Source organism: Lissotriton vulgaris, unplaced genomic scaffold (assembly GCF_964263255.1).
Source record: "Lissotriton vulgaris unplaced genomic scaffold, aLisVul1.2 SCAFFOLD_1029, whole genome shotgun sequence".
Lineage (NCBI taxonomy): Eukaryota > Metazoa > Chordata > Amphibia > Caudata > Salamandridae > Lissotriton > Lissotriton vulgaris.
Window position 1 is genome coordinate 383619 of NW_028240638.1, and position 14313 is coordinate 397931.

Below are 14313 nucleotides of genomic sequence, written 5' to 3' on the forward strand. Positions count from 1 at the left end.
TGACCCTGAACCCTAAAAGTACCCCTTTACCCAAAAACTGAAAACTGACCCTGAACCCTAAAAATACTCCTTTACCCAAAATTAATTAATATTATTTAATTACCAATTAATTATTAATTAACAATAACAATAAAGTAAATATATTAGCACATTAGCTGTAATTAATTTAATTTAATAATTAATATTATTTTTCCCAATTAATTAATTAAGAATAACAAAAAATTATATATAAAAAAAATTACTATAATTAATGTGATTAAATAATTAATATTAATTAATTACCAACTAATTAATAATTATAAATATGTACAAAATTATATTAATTAATTAACTAATTAATATAAATTAATTACCAATTAATTATTAATTAAAATATGTACAAACATATATTAATTGATTAATTATTATTAAATTACTTCCCACCCTATTCCCCTATAAACCCATAACCCGCTACAGAACATATTTATCAATTAATCAATTAATTAAAATTAATTAAAAATTATTTCTCAATTAATTATTTAATAATTACTACTAATTAATAATTAATTTAACATAATTAAATTACTTCCCACCCTATTCCCCTATAAACCCACAACCCGCTACAGAAGTAAAAGACAATATTTAATTAAATTACATTAAAAATAAATAATAAAACATAATAAATACAATATAATATACACTAAATTTATTTAAAAATTGATATTAGTAACATTGAAGTTATTTATTTCGATATTATTGACATCGATATTTAAAACTTCGATATTACTGATATCATACTAATATCGATATTAAGACTGTCGATATTACTTACCTTCGATATTTTGTCCCATCGATATTTAAACTTCGATATTTTTGTATATCGATATTTAAAAATCGATATTTTGTCTGTGTACCCTTAATAACTTTAGTTTAGTAGTAGTACGTCATTCATGTGTGGGGGTATCACTGTTCACTCAATAATAAGCAAAGCACCTAAAGTCATCCCATATGTCATCAAATACATCCCATGTAAAGTGATAGATAATCAGATTATTTAGCTTCTTTATTTTCCTTTTCTAATACTCATTTGCACTGTAGGGTGAAAGCTAAATTAATTAAGCAGTAGCCCTTTTAACAGAATATTCTCAGTGCCACCCTTAATAGAAAAGTAAGAGCTTCACCACCTGCATGTACTGGACCGGTACAGTAACGCAAGTCTGTCTCACTCACCATGGTGTGCGTCTGTTTTTCTCGGGTGCAAGTTCACTGCGCTGGCATTATGCCGGCTTGCATAAGATAACGTACCAATTTTCCTAAACAAGAGAGAAGAAGAAGAATAAGACTGGTGTACTGTCATAGTCGACTGCAATGGAAGTCCATAGTGCTTGTAGAATTTGTTCCTTAAACTCCCACTAATGTTAGAGCAAGGATGAAAAAGTCGGAGGTTACATAGATACTGCCTCAATAGTTATGTACTGTGCTTTCAATTTGCTACTTGTACTGTGACAACTTTCTGCTCAATCATTTTGTGTTAATCTTAAGGAGCATTGGTTACAGACTATGTCTTTCTTTCTTCATGTAGTTGCTCCTTCCAAATCCAAGACACCATCAAGGAGGAAGGAGCTGGCTCGAATGGCCCGGCAACGGAGGCTGGATGCCACTGTCGCTGAATATCGGTGGCTGGTGGCCCTGGAGGAGGAGGAGACGCAGTCTGGTACAACAACAACGTCCACGGGGACAGCTGCATCCTCCTCCGTGCGGGCTGCCAGCCAGCGCAGTGCTCCAGCGGTAGGAGCCGGGCTACCAAAGCCAAACGCCAACGCCGAGCAGCAAAGACAGCAGCTGCCCCCCACAGGATTTGCAAGGCACACCGGCGCCGCTTATCCCTCAGACTGTCCTACCTGGAGCAGGAGGTCCTGAACTATAAGAACTTGGTGGAGGGCCTCCGCTTCGAACTTGCCACCCTCCGCAAGGAGCATGATGCCCTGGCTGCTAAAGCCAACAGCACCCTGCCATAGTGTCCCTTGCCCCTTTTTTAGAGACTTTTGGGGGGTGGGAATTGGGAGTTGGGTTTTTTGGGTACTTTTGAAGGACAATCGTTGGGGTTAGGGAGGGTCTTGCGGGAGATTATTTTGTTTGGGCTATAAAATATACTTTTTGAAACTTTATCTGACCATACCTGTTTTTTACTGCTTTTGAGTCTGGTGGGTGGGGGTTTAACAGTAAGTTTGTTTTCCTGAATAGTCCTAGGACTTTAGTAGTACTACCGTCAATCTCTCGTCTCTCCTAATACTCCATTATACTACCTCCAACCAAACGCCTATCTTACCTGTAATTTCTGTTTGCAAGTAGGGCTAGGCCCAGGGCTGGCTCCACGGGAAACAGCGAATAAGGTTGGCAATCCTGGGCGGATAAAATTTCCTCATAGCGGTGGTACTAGTGGTGTGACACAGTGGCAGTTGCATGCCTATGAAAAAAAAGAAAATGAAATCTGGTTTGTCCTCCTGAGCAATACAACGGTACAATAGAGAATATAGCAGGTGACAGTACACTAGAACAGTGCCACATTGTAGCCTAACAAATGGTAAAGTATAACTACTAATTCGGTTGAAGTTCTTTGACATTAGCCATGGGTCTTTGTCAAGCAGAGTAAGAATATATCCTCGGATTTCTTCACCAGCCTGTTGGTATCACCTTATCCTCCCCAGCAAGTGTGTGGATTTATTGCTGTAATTTAGTCACACATCAATCAAAACCACACAGCCCGGGGGAAGAGGGTTAGGGTTTGAAAAATGGATGGGTACGGGGGTTTTTGGGAAAGGTTTTGTGAGACAAGAAAAAATAGCACAGCATGGACAAACAATTGTGAACATAAACAAATCTTTGGGTACAAACCTATCCATCAATCTTTGAAAGTGCATGCACTACTGCATGCATGTCAGTAAAAAGTAAGTAGTACTTTCGACAACTGTGGAAGAAAGAATGCGACAGTACAGGGCGTGTGTGGAAATATTGATAACTATATTCAAGATAAGGTCTCTGTTGCCAGATACCTGAGAGCCTTGCTGGTCACTATAAATCCATTCACAACACTCAATGGGGTTGGTCTGGAAGGTGTAGTAGATAGAAAAGGAGAAATTGCTCTTTTTCTAGGTGTCCCCTCACTCACCAGGGTTGCCCCTTGGTGACATGCTTCATCATTGGGGCCATCCCAATCCTCTACGGGCTGGGGCGTGCTGCGACTTGCGAATTACGTAGGAGCACTTACAAATGACTATGTGTGGTGCAGATGTGATAGTGGAGTGGACTAAGTGATGTGTTAAGGGATCAATTTAGAAGCAGAGAGAGATCCAAGAAATGCAGTCACAGTCATAGAAAAACACAATGGATACTGTATCTGTATGTTGTTGTAGTTGTCCTGTTGAATTTGGTAAGTAAGTTGCATGCTGAAAAAAATTCCTCTTATTAGCGGCACTCCTCCATTCCATCTGACGCTTCGTCCATCAATGTTGGTGACCAGAAGACACCCTGTCCACTGCCTGCCTGGCGGATGCTGAATTGCGGCTCGCTAATGTGAAGCCTGACTCCATCCTTTTTTCCCCATTGCACAGACTGAAACCCGGCCTGTAATTATTAAACGAAAAACAGGAAGTGATATAATGTTACAACACCACTGATAAATAAATATAAGGTATGTAGGCTGTGGAGTGCAAAAAGTCACACTTTGATTTTCCTAGTAGACAGTACAATATTTTTGACAGTGCGTACTCTGTCTGAGTCACCTTTTGAAGGATAATAAAGTATGGGCAAATTAATGTAGCGGATCTTTCCCCTCAAGCTAGGTGTACTGTAAACTGTGTTTTAGAACAAAATTAGATCTTCCCAGCAGTGCTCCCACCCAGACCCTTACTAAAGCCAGTCGCAAAAATGTAGAAGACCCCCAATCAAATCGCAAAAAACGAGGCCTAGCAGAAAACTGGTGACAAAACGTACTTTGAAAGTAAAAGTAGGCCCAAATACCCCCTTACCCACCGTGGATTGCATTCAAACCACTTGCAAGCAACCAAGCAAAAGTATCCATAGCCAGCATCGCTCCAAGACTCGAAACCCCCCCCCACCAAAAACACATGCAATAGAAATACTGCTAACCCAAACGAACCCTAAGTTAAGAATAGTGGCAAAGGCTTTCTTTAACTATGCCAAATCCCCCCTTTCCCACCATGGATTTTCTTCAAATGACTTGCAACCAAAATTACACATTCTCACGAGTGCTCTAAGACCCCCGAACTCAGTTGCAAAAATCTAGAACACCCCGAAACACATGCAATCCTGCTGCTAGGGCTAACCCTAACGAACCCTAAGTTACAAAAAGTGCCAAAAGGCTTTTCGGCGTGGATTTTGTCCCAACCACTTCTACCCGGTATTAGACCTTCCCAGGAATGGCCCAAGACCCGCCAACCCACCCGCCAAAAAGCATAACACCCCCAAACAGGCCAAAAGCAACATCTCCTCCTTACAATATTTCTCGACCTTCGGTCCAAACGCGCTGCGTAGCTAGGCCATAATTCCGGTTTGCCACCACGGATTTCCTGAAAAGCAAATGCAATCAAGATTAGAGTGTCCCAGCAGTGCTCACAGACCCCGAAACTCACCCACAAACAGACGGAACCCCCCCCTAAGAGCACCTCAAAGGCAAGCAAGTCATCAAAAACACAAAAAAATTTCCGCCTGGGATTTGGTCCAAACCACTTTTATCTGGTATTAGAGCTTCCCAGCAATGGCCCCAGAGCCGTCAACCCAGGAGAAAACGAGTAGAAGACCCCCAAACAGCCAAAGAGCAAAAGTACAAAAACTGGGGACTTAGTCATTTTTTCCCAAATTTCCCAAATCACTCAGCGCGCGCTCTGCAACTAGGCCCTAACTCCCCTCTGCCACCATGGATTTGCTTCAAACCTCTTGCAAAGTAAAGTATCCATAGCCAGCAGTGCTCCCAGACCCCGAAACCCACCCACAAACACCAGGAAGCCCCCCAAACAGGCCCCCGAAAACGCTACATTGAGCAAAATGTCAGAAATAGCAACAACAAAAAAATCGGTGTGGATTTTGTCCCAACCACTTCTACCCGGTATTAGACCTTCCCAGGAATGGCCCAAGACCGGCCAACCCACCCGCCAAAAAGCATAACACCCCCAAACAGGCCAAAAGCAACATCTCCTACTTACAATATTTCTCGGCCTTCGGTCCAAACGCGCTGCGTAGCTAGGCCATAAGTCAGGTTTGCCACCACGGATTTCCTGAAAAGCAAATGCAATCAAGATTAGAGTGTCCCAGCAGTGCTCACAGACCCCGAAACTCACCCACAAACAGACGGAACCCCCCCTAAGAGCACCTCAAAGGCAAGCAAGTCAGCAAAAACACAAAAAAAATTCCGCCTGGGATTTGGTCCAAAACACTTTTATCCGGTATTAGAGCTTCCCAGCAATGGCCCCAGAGCCGTCAACTCACCTGCAAAGAGGTAGAAGAACACCCCCACAAGTGCTGAGTCTTTCTTCATTGGGCGTAAACCAGCCCTCTGCTTTGATGGAAATAGGAGTCTGGAGGAGGAGGATAGAGGAGCATGTTCTTCTGAACTTGTGAACCTGAGGAATGCAGACTGCGGCACCTTCAAATCAATTAGCAAACAAGTGAAGACAGTTCTGCTGATGGGCTTGTTTTTGTGATTATCTGATTAAAGTTTGAATTATATTAACTGTGCACAACAAAGAAAGACAGACACACAGGAATAAAAGTTAATAAGGACAAAAAAGAAAGTTATTGATTCGTTGTCTCATTTTCAGGGCTCGTTATCATGGTCCGTGAATAAGAATAAGGCTTCGTCATCATACTCTGCGAATTCAGGCAGGGTGAGGTCAGTGTCACCTGACAGAGTAGAAATTCCCTCATCTATGTTGCTGTCCACCTCGTCTTCATCCGGCGCGCTTTCTCGTACTCTGAAATCTGGTGGTATGAGGTGCTGATTCATTTTGATCATTGTTAACCTCTCCACATTTTTGGGCGAGAGGCGGCTCCGTTTGGAAGTTACAATGCCACCAGCAGCACTGAAAACACGGTCAGAAGACACGCTTGCGAGTGGGCAAGACAAGTAGTTTAAAGCCAGGTTGGTGAGCTGTGGCCACAATTCTTTTTTCCCATGCCAATACGCCAATGGGTCAGCATTAACATAGACCTCTGTTGAGTCATTCAGATAGTCCTTGACCATCGAATCAAGGTTCTCCTCCAAGGTTCCTCCACTTTGCTTAGCTGTTGCTGTGACCTTTTGAGAACCAAACCCAAGCCGAGCTAGCCAATCCTCTTCAGCCTCCAATGTTACTGTTGTGTCTGGTGGTGCAGATGATCCGGTTGCCGGTCTATTTAACGGCTGAGAGGTCACTTGTGCCGCAGCCACAGGTGCAGAAGAGGATTGTTGTGACTGGGGATGGCCTGCTGATGCTGATGTACTGCCTTTTCCTTCAATTTGCTGCCATTCTCTTTCAAACCTCTTGGCTGAGGAGGCTATCCACTGTTTGTACTTTGTAACATCTTCATCAGCAAAAGTAAAGAATGCTTGGCCTGCCAGCGCCTTTTTGTAGCGTGGATCCAGAATAGTAGCACAAATGTAATGCTGGTTTGAGTGGATCATTTTAAGACGTTCATCACCTTGTAGGTGCTCTAATAATTTTTCAGCCAGAACAAAAGGGTCTTGGTTTTTTTCATCTTTTTCAAACACAGAACACACCTCCTTCAGTTGGTGCTCCAGCATGTACAACAATGGGATAGCTTTTCCCAAATTACAGTCCTCCTTGCTGACTGCACGCGTGAAGAACTCAAAAGGACGAAGCATGCGTGTCAGGCTTTTAACTATGTTCCATTGCGCCGCACCCATCCTCAGGTCCTCCGTCTGAGCTCTGAGTACCGTATACTGCTCATACAGACGCTCAAGCATGTAGATGGTTGAGTTCCAACGTGTTACCACCTCCTGGATGAGTGCTTTCACTGGCATTTGACGTTCATATAGCAGGCTCCTCAGATGCTTCCGGGCCTTAAAAGAATGGCTGAAATGGTTGCACATTTTTCGGCAGGTCTCCACTACTCTGTACGCTGCACTGTCTTTATCACCCAAGAATTTTTTGACAACCAGGTTTATACAGTGCGCCAAACACGGCACTCTGAAATAGTCACCCAGCTGCATGGCCATAACTATATTGGAGCCATTGTCCGTGGAAACATAACCAACCTGGCGTTTATTTGGGGACAGCCAGTCAAGGACCTTTGTGTTGAAGACATCCAAAATGTTTTCTGCTGTGTGACGTTTATCCAAACCAAACATGGCTAGTGTTGCATGTTTCCGAGCAGCTTTAAAAACAATGTCCGGGTCAACACCTGCGTTTAGCTTTGCTTTAGCCCCTGAAAAAGAGACCCAGTGTGCAGTGATGCACATGTAATCAGCGCCTGCGCCACTGGTCCACATGTCTGTTGTCAGATGTATAGTGTGAACAGCACTCTTCTGCAAAGCTGCCCCAATCACCTTCAGAACATCTTCATGTAGTGCTGGAACCGCAACTCGGGCAAAATAGAACCGGCTAGGAACCTTCCATTTAGGGCAGAGCGCTGCCACTAATTCTAGAAAACCAACCCCTTCTACAAAAGAAAAAGGGAGAAGGTCCAGAGCTAGCATTTTAGCCAGCTTAGTGTTATACAGACGCGTCAGTGGGTGGTTGCGTTCATATTGCGCTTCTGTAAACAACATCTTTTTAATGTTGCCCTGGACCAAGGATTTACGGGATGATGATGATGATATCTTCGACCCAGTTACGCTCACTGATGAACTTTTTCGCATTGGTGTCTCACTCTCTCCCACACTCTTAGTGTGGCTCACATGGGGTGTGCTGCTGACAGGGGTACTGGGTGTAAGTGAAGTGTTTGAATCGTCTTCTTCCTCCTCGTCATCATCAGATGAAAAATCAACTTTTTCATTACGTGCAATTCGGGCTTCCTTGAATGCCTCTAGGTGCGCTAACCATTGGACAGTGTGCGTTCTCCTAAGATGACCTCTCTGGCCTCCGGTACCATAGTTGGTACCAAACTTACCACGACTAACTCGAAGCTTACAAATGCTACAAATGGCTACGTTTTCCTTTTTTGGGCAAACACTAAAGAAGTCCCAAACTGGAGACTTGAAATGTCTTTGGGGGCCGGAGGAGGCGGCGATACTGGTGGTGGTGGTCCTGCTGCTAATGCCAGATGAAGTGGAGGATGTGGATTGCCGAACTTCAGTACGTTTTGCACTTTCACCACCACTAATTGAGGTCGAGGTGGATGGAGGTCCCTTCTTGCGAGGAAGAAATATGGAAGCGGTAGGTGTTGGTGTACTAGTTAACTCCAAATCCAATGATTGTTGTGTTTCCATTGACTCCTCGTCGACATCATCATCACGCTCAGCAGCTTCTCGGGATAGGGTCAAAATGTCTCTTTGCTGCATGCCCGCTGGGGCTGCAGTGACCATTATGATGACTGGCTCGTCGTCGTGAGGTGCTTCATCAGCAGCAGTATGCGTCACTTCTTGTTGAGCCTCATCACACTCCATAGCTATGAGTTTTTCGACGACCTTCCTTTTACGCTTAGGTATCTTTGTCAGATCATGGTGTGCCTCACTCTCAGACAGCCGTGGTGGCCGTGGTTCTCAAACTTCATCCAGATCATCAGAAGGAGGTGGGCTTGAAGAAGATGTAGACACCCCCCTTGATCTTTTCCTTGCTAGGGATGCGGAAGACAATGAATGATCATCAGGAGGAGTGGCTTCCTCAAATGATACCTCGGTCTGATTGTCAATTTCCTGATGTGCCCCTACTTCGGGAGGAACAACTATTGTGGGCACTTGTGACCCTCCATGCACCTCTGCTTGCGCATCTCCTTGGGCTGCCTCTCCTTCCACATGTACTTGGGCTTGTACTTGCACATGTTGTTGTTGTTGCGGCTGTGGTTGTTCAACACTTGTCAGATGAGTTACAACAACCTGTGTTGATTCAGGGACATTGCTGCTACTTTCTTGCGATGAGCCAACATCACTGGTCGATGGTGATTGAAGAAGTACACTGACTGCCTCTGAAGCACTCAAGGGCTTTGACTTAAGTTGGCGTGGTGGTGGAGGCACTGAGCCCAATGGAGCGGGGGTGCTGCTCCCAGCTTGGTCCCCAGCAGATCCCGCTGCAGCTGCAGGCGTACTTTTTTTTTTACTCCCAAAAAACGCGGCGGCCGGCACACCAGCCTCCTTGGTAACTTGCTTCTTCTGCTCCTTACTAGCAACTTTCTTGCTAGAGGAGCTACGGAGACCTTTTTTGGGGGCCATCTTCTTCAGAGCAGGTCAGAACAGCAGGCCGCAGTTGCACGAGTTGCAGAGTTGCAGAGTTGCAGAGTTGTCTGAGGCCAGACGTGACGTCGCGTGACATTATTCTGCACACACACCGCTGCAGGACTTCTTCCTGGCACTGGTGGTTCTCTTGAGTCTTGTGCACCTAAAAGCAATGGAAGACAGAGGAGCATCAGTTCAGTTATACACCCCCAAAAAAATCGAGAAAAATCAGCACAATCCCATGCCCTCCATGATGCTTACATTCAAGACACCCCACAGAAAGACTAGGCCCATGCAAGACTCAATACCCCTGGTGAAAAGGCCACAAGTACAGCCCCAAAAAACGAAAATCACTGAAAAATCAGCACAATCCCATTCCATCCATGCCCTCCATGATGTTTAAGTTCAAGACACCCCACAGAAAGACTAGAGGCCCATGCAAGACTCAATACCCCTGGTGAAAAGGCCACAAGTACAGCCCCAAAAAACGAAAATCACTGAAAAATCAGCACAATCCCATTCCATCCATGCCCTCCATGATGTTTAAGTTCAAGACACCCCACAGAAAGACTAGGCCCATGCAAGACTCAATACCCCTGGTGAAAAGGCCACAAGTACAGCCCCAAAAAACGAAAATCACTGAAAAATCAGCACAATCCCATTCCATCCACGCCCTCCATGATGTTTAAGTTCAAGACACCCCACAGGAAGACTAGGCCCATGCAAGACTCAATACCCCTGGTGAAAAGGCCACAAGTACAGCCCCAAAAAATGAAAATCGCTGAAAAATCAGCACAATCCCATTCCATCCATGCCCTCCATGATGTTTAAATTCAAGACACCCCACAGAAAGACTAGGCCCATGCAAGACTCACTACCCCTGGGCATAAAGGTTGAAAAGTAGGCAAAATGGTTGCAGGCCTAACAACACTGCCTGCATTCAAAATGGCCACTTGCCTCCCAGCACATGGCCAGGGCCTGTAGCAGCACTCAAAATGGCCCCCACCCACATGGCCTGTCCCCATGAACACCCCCAAAAATCGAAAAACACAGAAAAATCAGCACAATCCCATTCCATCCATGCCCTCCATGATGTTTAAGTTCAAGACACCCCACAGAAACACTAGGCCCATGCAAGACTCAATACCCCTGGTGAAAAGGCCACAAGTACAGCCCCAAAAAACGAAAATCACTGAAAAATCGGCACAATCCCATTCCATCCATGCCCTCCATGATGTTTAAATTCAAGACACCCCACAGAAAGACTAGGCCCATGCAAGACTCTCTACCCCTGGGCATAAAGGTTGAAAAGTAGGCAAAATGGTTGCAGGCCTAACAACACTGCCTGCATTCAAAATGGCCACTTGCCTCCCAGCACATGGCCAGGGCCTGTAGCAGCACTCAAAATGGCCCCCACCCACATGGCCTGTCCCCATGAACAACCCCAAAAATCGAAAAACACAGAAAATCAGCACAATCCCATTCCATCCATGCCCTCCATGATGTTTAAGTTCAAGACACCCCACAGAAAGACTAGGCCCATGCAAGACTCAATACACCTGGTGAAAAGGCCACAAGTACAGCCCCAAAAAACAAAAATCACTGAAAAATCAGCACAATCCCATTCCATCCATGCCCTCCATGCCATGATGTTTAAGTTCAAGACACCCCACAGAAAGACTAGGCCCATGCAAGACTCAATACCCCTGGTGAAAAGGCCACAAGTACAGCCCCAAAAAACGAAAATCACTGAAAAATCAGCACAATCCCATTCCATCCATGCCCTCCATGATGTTTAAATTCAAGACACCCCACAGAAAGACTAGGCCCATGCAAGACTCACTACCCCTGGGCATAAAGGTTGAAAAGTAGGCAAAATGGTTGCAGGCCTAACAACACTGCCTGCATTCAAAATGGCCACTTGCCTCCCAGCACATGGCCAGGGCCTGTGGCAGCACTCAAAATGGCCCCCACCCACATGGCCTGTCCCCATGAACACCCCCAAAAATCGAAAAACACAAAAATCTGCACAATCCCATTCCATCCATGCCCTCCATGATGTTTAAGTTCAAGACACCCCACAGAAAGACTAGGCCCATGCAAGACTCAATACCCCTGGTGAAAAGGCCACAAGTACAGCCCCAAAAAACGAAAATCACTGAAAAATCAGCACAATCCCATTCCATCCATGCCCTCCATGATGTTTAAATTCAAGACACCCCACAGAAAGACTAGGCCCATGCAAGACTCACTACCCCTGGGCATAAAGGTTGAAAAGTAGGCAAAATGGTTGCAGGCCTAACAACACTGCCTGCATTCAAAATGGCCACTTGCCTCCCAGCACATGGCCAGGGCCTGTAGCAGCACTCAAAATGGCCCCCACCCACATGGCCTGTCCCCATGAACACCCCCAAAAATCGAAAAACACAGAAAAATCAGCACAATCCCATTCCATCCATGCCCTCCATGATGTTTAAGTTCAAGACACCCCACAGAAAGCCTAGGCCCATGCAAGACTCAATACCCCTGGTGAAAAGGCCACAAGTACAGCCCCAAAAAACGAAAATCACTGAAAAATCAGCACAATCCCATTCCATCCATGCCCTCCATGATGTTTAAGTTCAAGACACCCCACAGAAAGTCTAGGCCCATGCAAGACGGAATACCCCTGGTGAAAAGGCCACAAGTACAGCCCCAAAAAACGAAAATCACTGAAAAATCCGCACAATCCCATTCCATCCATGCCCTCCATGATGTTTAAATTAAAGACACCCCACAGAAATACTCAGTCCACCCACCACTGAGTACCCCTGGTCAAAAGGCCCCAAAACAGCCCAAAAATCGAAAATTCCAAAATTGTAGTTGCAGCAACTGTAATGCCCCAAACAAACTTACTTGTGAAATTTCTAATCCAAAAGTGATCCAAAGAAAGTCAAAAAGGCCTCAAATCCAAATATCCAGCAGCATCCACAAAAAGTAATCCTTCCAGCTCCAGATCAAAATGAAAAGTGACCAGGAGATGGACAAAGCACTGGGAAGAGGCTGCTGGACAGGAACAGGAAGTTGAAGACTGTGGGGCACTTCCTTCCTCCCACCCCCCTGTTCTGACCGACCTTTTCGGCCCTCTTTGGAGGGAGAATGATGGAAGATGCCTCCAGCCTATTACCCTTCTAGTATAGGGATTAGAACTATAAACAGGACTTATCCATAAGGCACAGTAGTGCATTTTCGTACCCTTTTCCTTAGATCAGGGCTTATAAACTTAAGTTAGGGGATAGATTCATTAGTATTAGTGATGATCCGTCCTTTTGCAAGAGTGTTAGTATACCTTCTATGGAGTTATGCTTATTTCGGGCCTTGTAGGCCTCAAACGAGAGAAACTCCATCTTGCTTTCTGCCCGGCAGCTTGGGAGGCTTTCTAGGTCAAGTGTAATGTTTTAGTTTCGAGGTGTTGTTCGCTTGGAGAGAACCGGCTCAGGCTGGCCCTTATCGAAGGACTTTATTTTTCTCCACTCCGAAGACACAACTTCAGGCCGGCCGGCTGGGAACGTGTCCTTGGTACGGGGAGGTACAAGAATTTGGTGGGCGGCAGGTTACTGGCCGTAACTTTCCATGAAGGGACAGGCTTCGATATTAGCGAAAGTGTTAGGCAATGAGTCAGTCAGTCTGTAGGCGGCAACTAGCCGTTAGCATCTATGCCATTAATCATTTCCAGGCAGACAGTCGCCATTTTGAAGTCCGAGAAAGATCATGAAACTGAGACTCTCTGAGAAAGACTGAAGGAGAAGGAGAGGTAGCGCAGAGCGATCAGAGACAGAGAGAGACAGCAGCTAATAACGAGAGAGGTTCCAGTGACTTGGAAGGAAGCAGAGGAGATCGAGCATAGCGGTGCAGACGTGTACTCGTGACTGCTAAGGTGTGATTCCGAGACGAGCCAAGACACAGACGAGAAGGGAACCTAGATGACTGCCGAACCCCGACTTCACGTTAATGAGGTGACCTCCGCCCATTCCCTTGTAGAGTGCACATTCTAACCTTTTACCTTTCTTTGCAGAATATATATACTATCGTATAGTATTGTGTTTGTAATTGTTGTAATAAAAATACCCCAGTTCTTAGTGAACCGACATGTGCCTTGTATTCTTGTTCAATCAGAGTAACCTGGTCTTCTAGTCAGACATTGTTTGCATGAACGGATGCGAATCCCGATCAGGTAAGAAGTGACTGAGCAATGAGGGAGAGAGGGAACGTTTGATGCCAAGAGCAGAAGGTACATATTTCAATTTGGAAAGCCATACTAAATTCTATTATCGTAGTTTTATTCTGAGTAGGCAATGAGAGATTTCTTCCATAGGTGTTCATAGGAAAGTGATCGTCGTGGGTACGCGGCGTTAATGAGAGCACCCGGGGGACACGGTGTCTAGATCCGCCGAATTCTGGATCGTATTGGAAGTAAGTGAGAGCACCGGGAGGACACGGTGTGTAGGTCCGCCAGATTGTGGACCGGATGAGAGAGAGAGCACTGGGACTGCAGGCCCGTGTGTAGACACGCCGGATTGCGTGTCGAGTGAGCACTGAGAGTGATCAGTGTGTAATGGTACATAATCAGACCTGCCCTAGGGTAGATTAGTCTGGGCCTAAGTGGCCGCGAGACTAGTTGGTATGAATAGGATATTGTAGAAAAACCTATGCATGTTTATTGCTATTTTCCCCATCCTTAGGTACGAAATGTACATACATATATCTATACCCATTGTAAATACGTTCTAAGGAAGGAGGTGAGTACGTTCCGACTGGGCTAGAGGGGCTCCTAGTAGCTTATTCCATCTGGTCCGAAAATCCGCTCGTTACATCTCGCGTCACGAACTGTTTACGAAGCCTGTGTGCGCTGTATTGTTTTCATCTTGTTGGTTTGCGCTCGGCTCGTACGTATTTTCTTTGTTGAT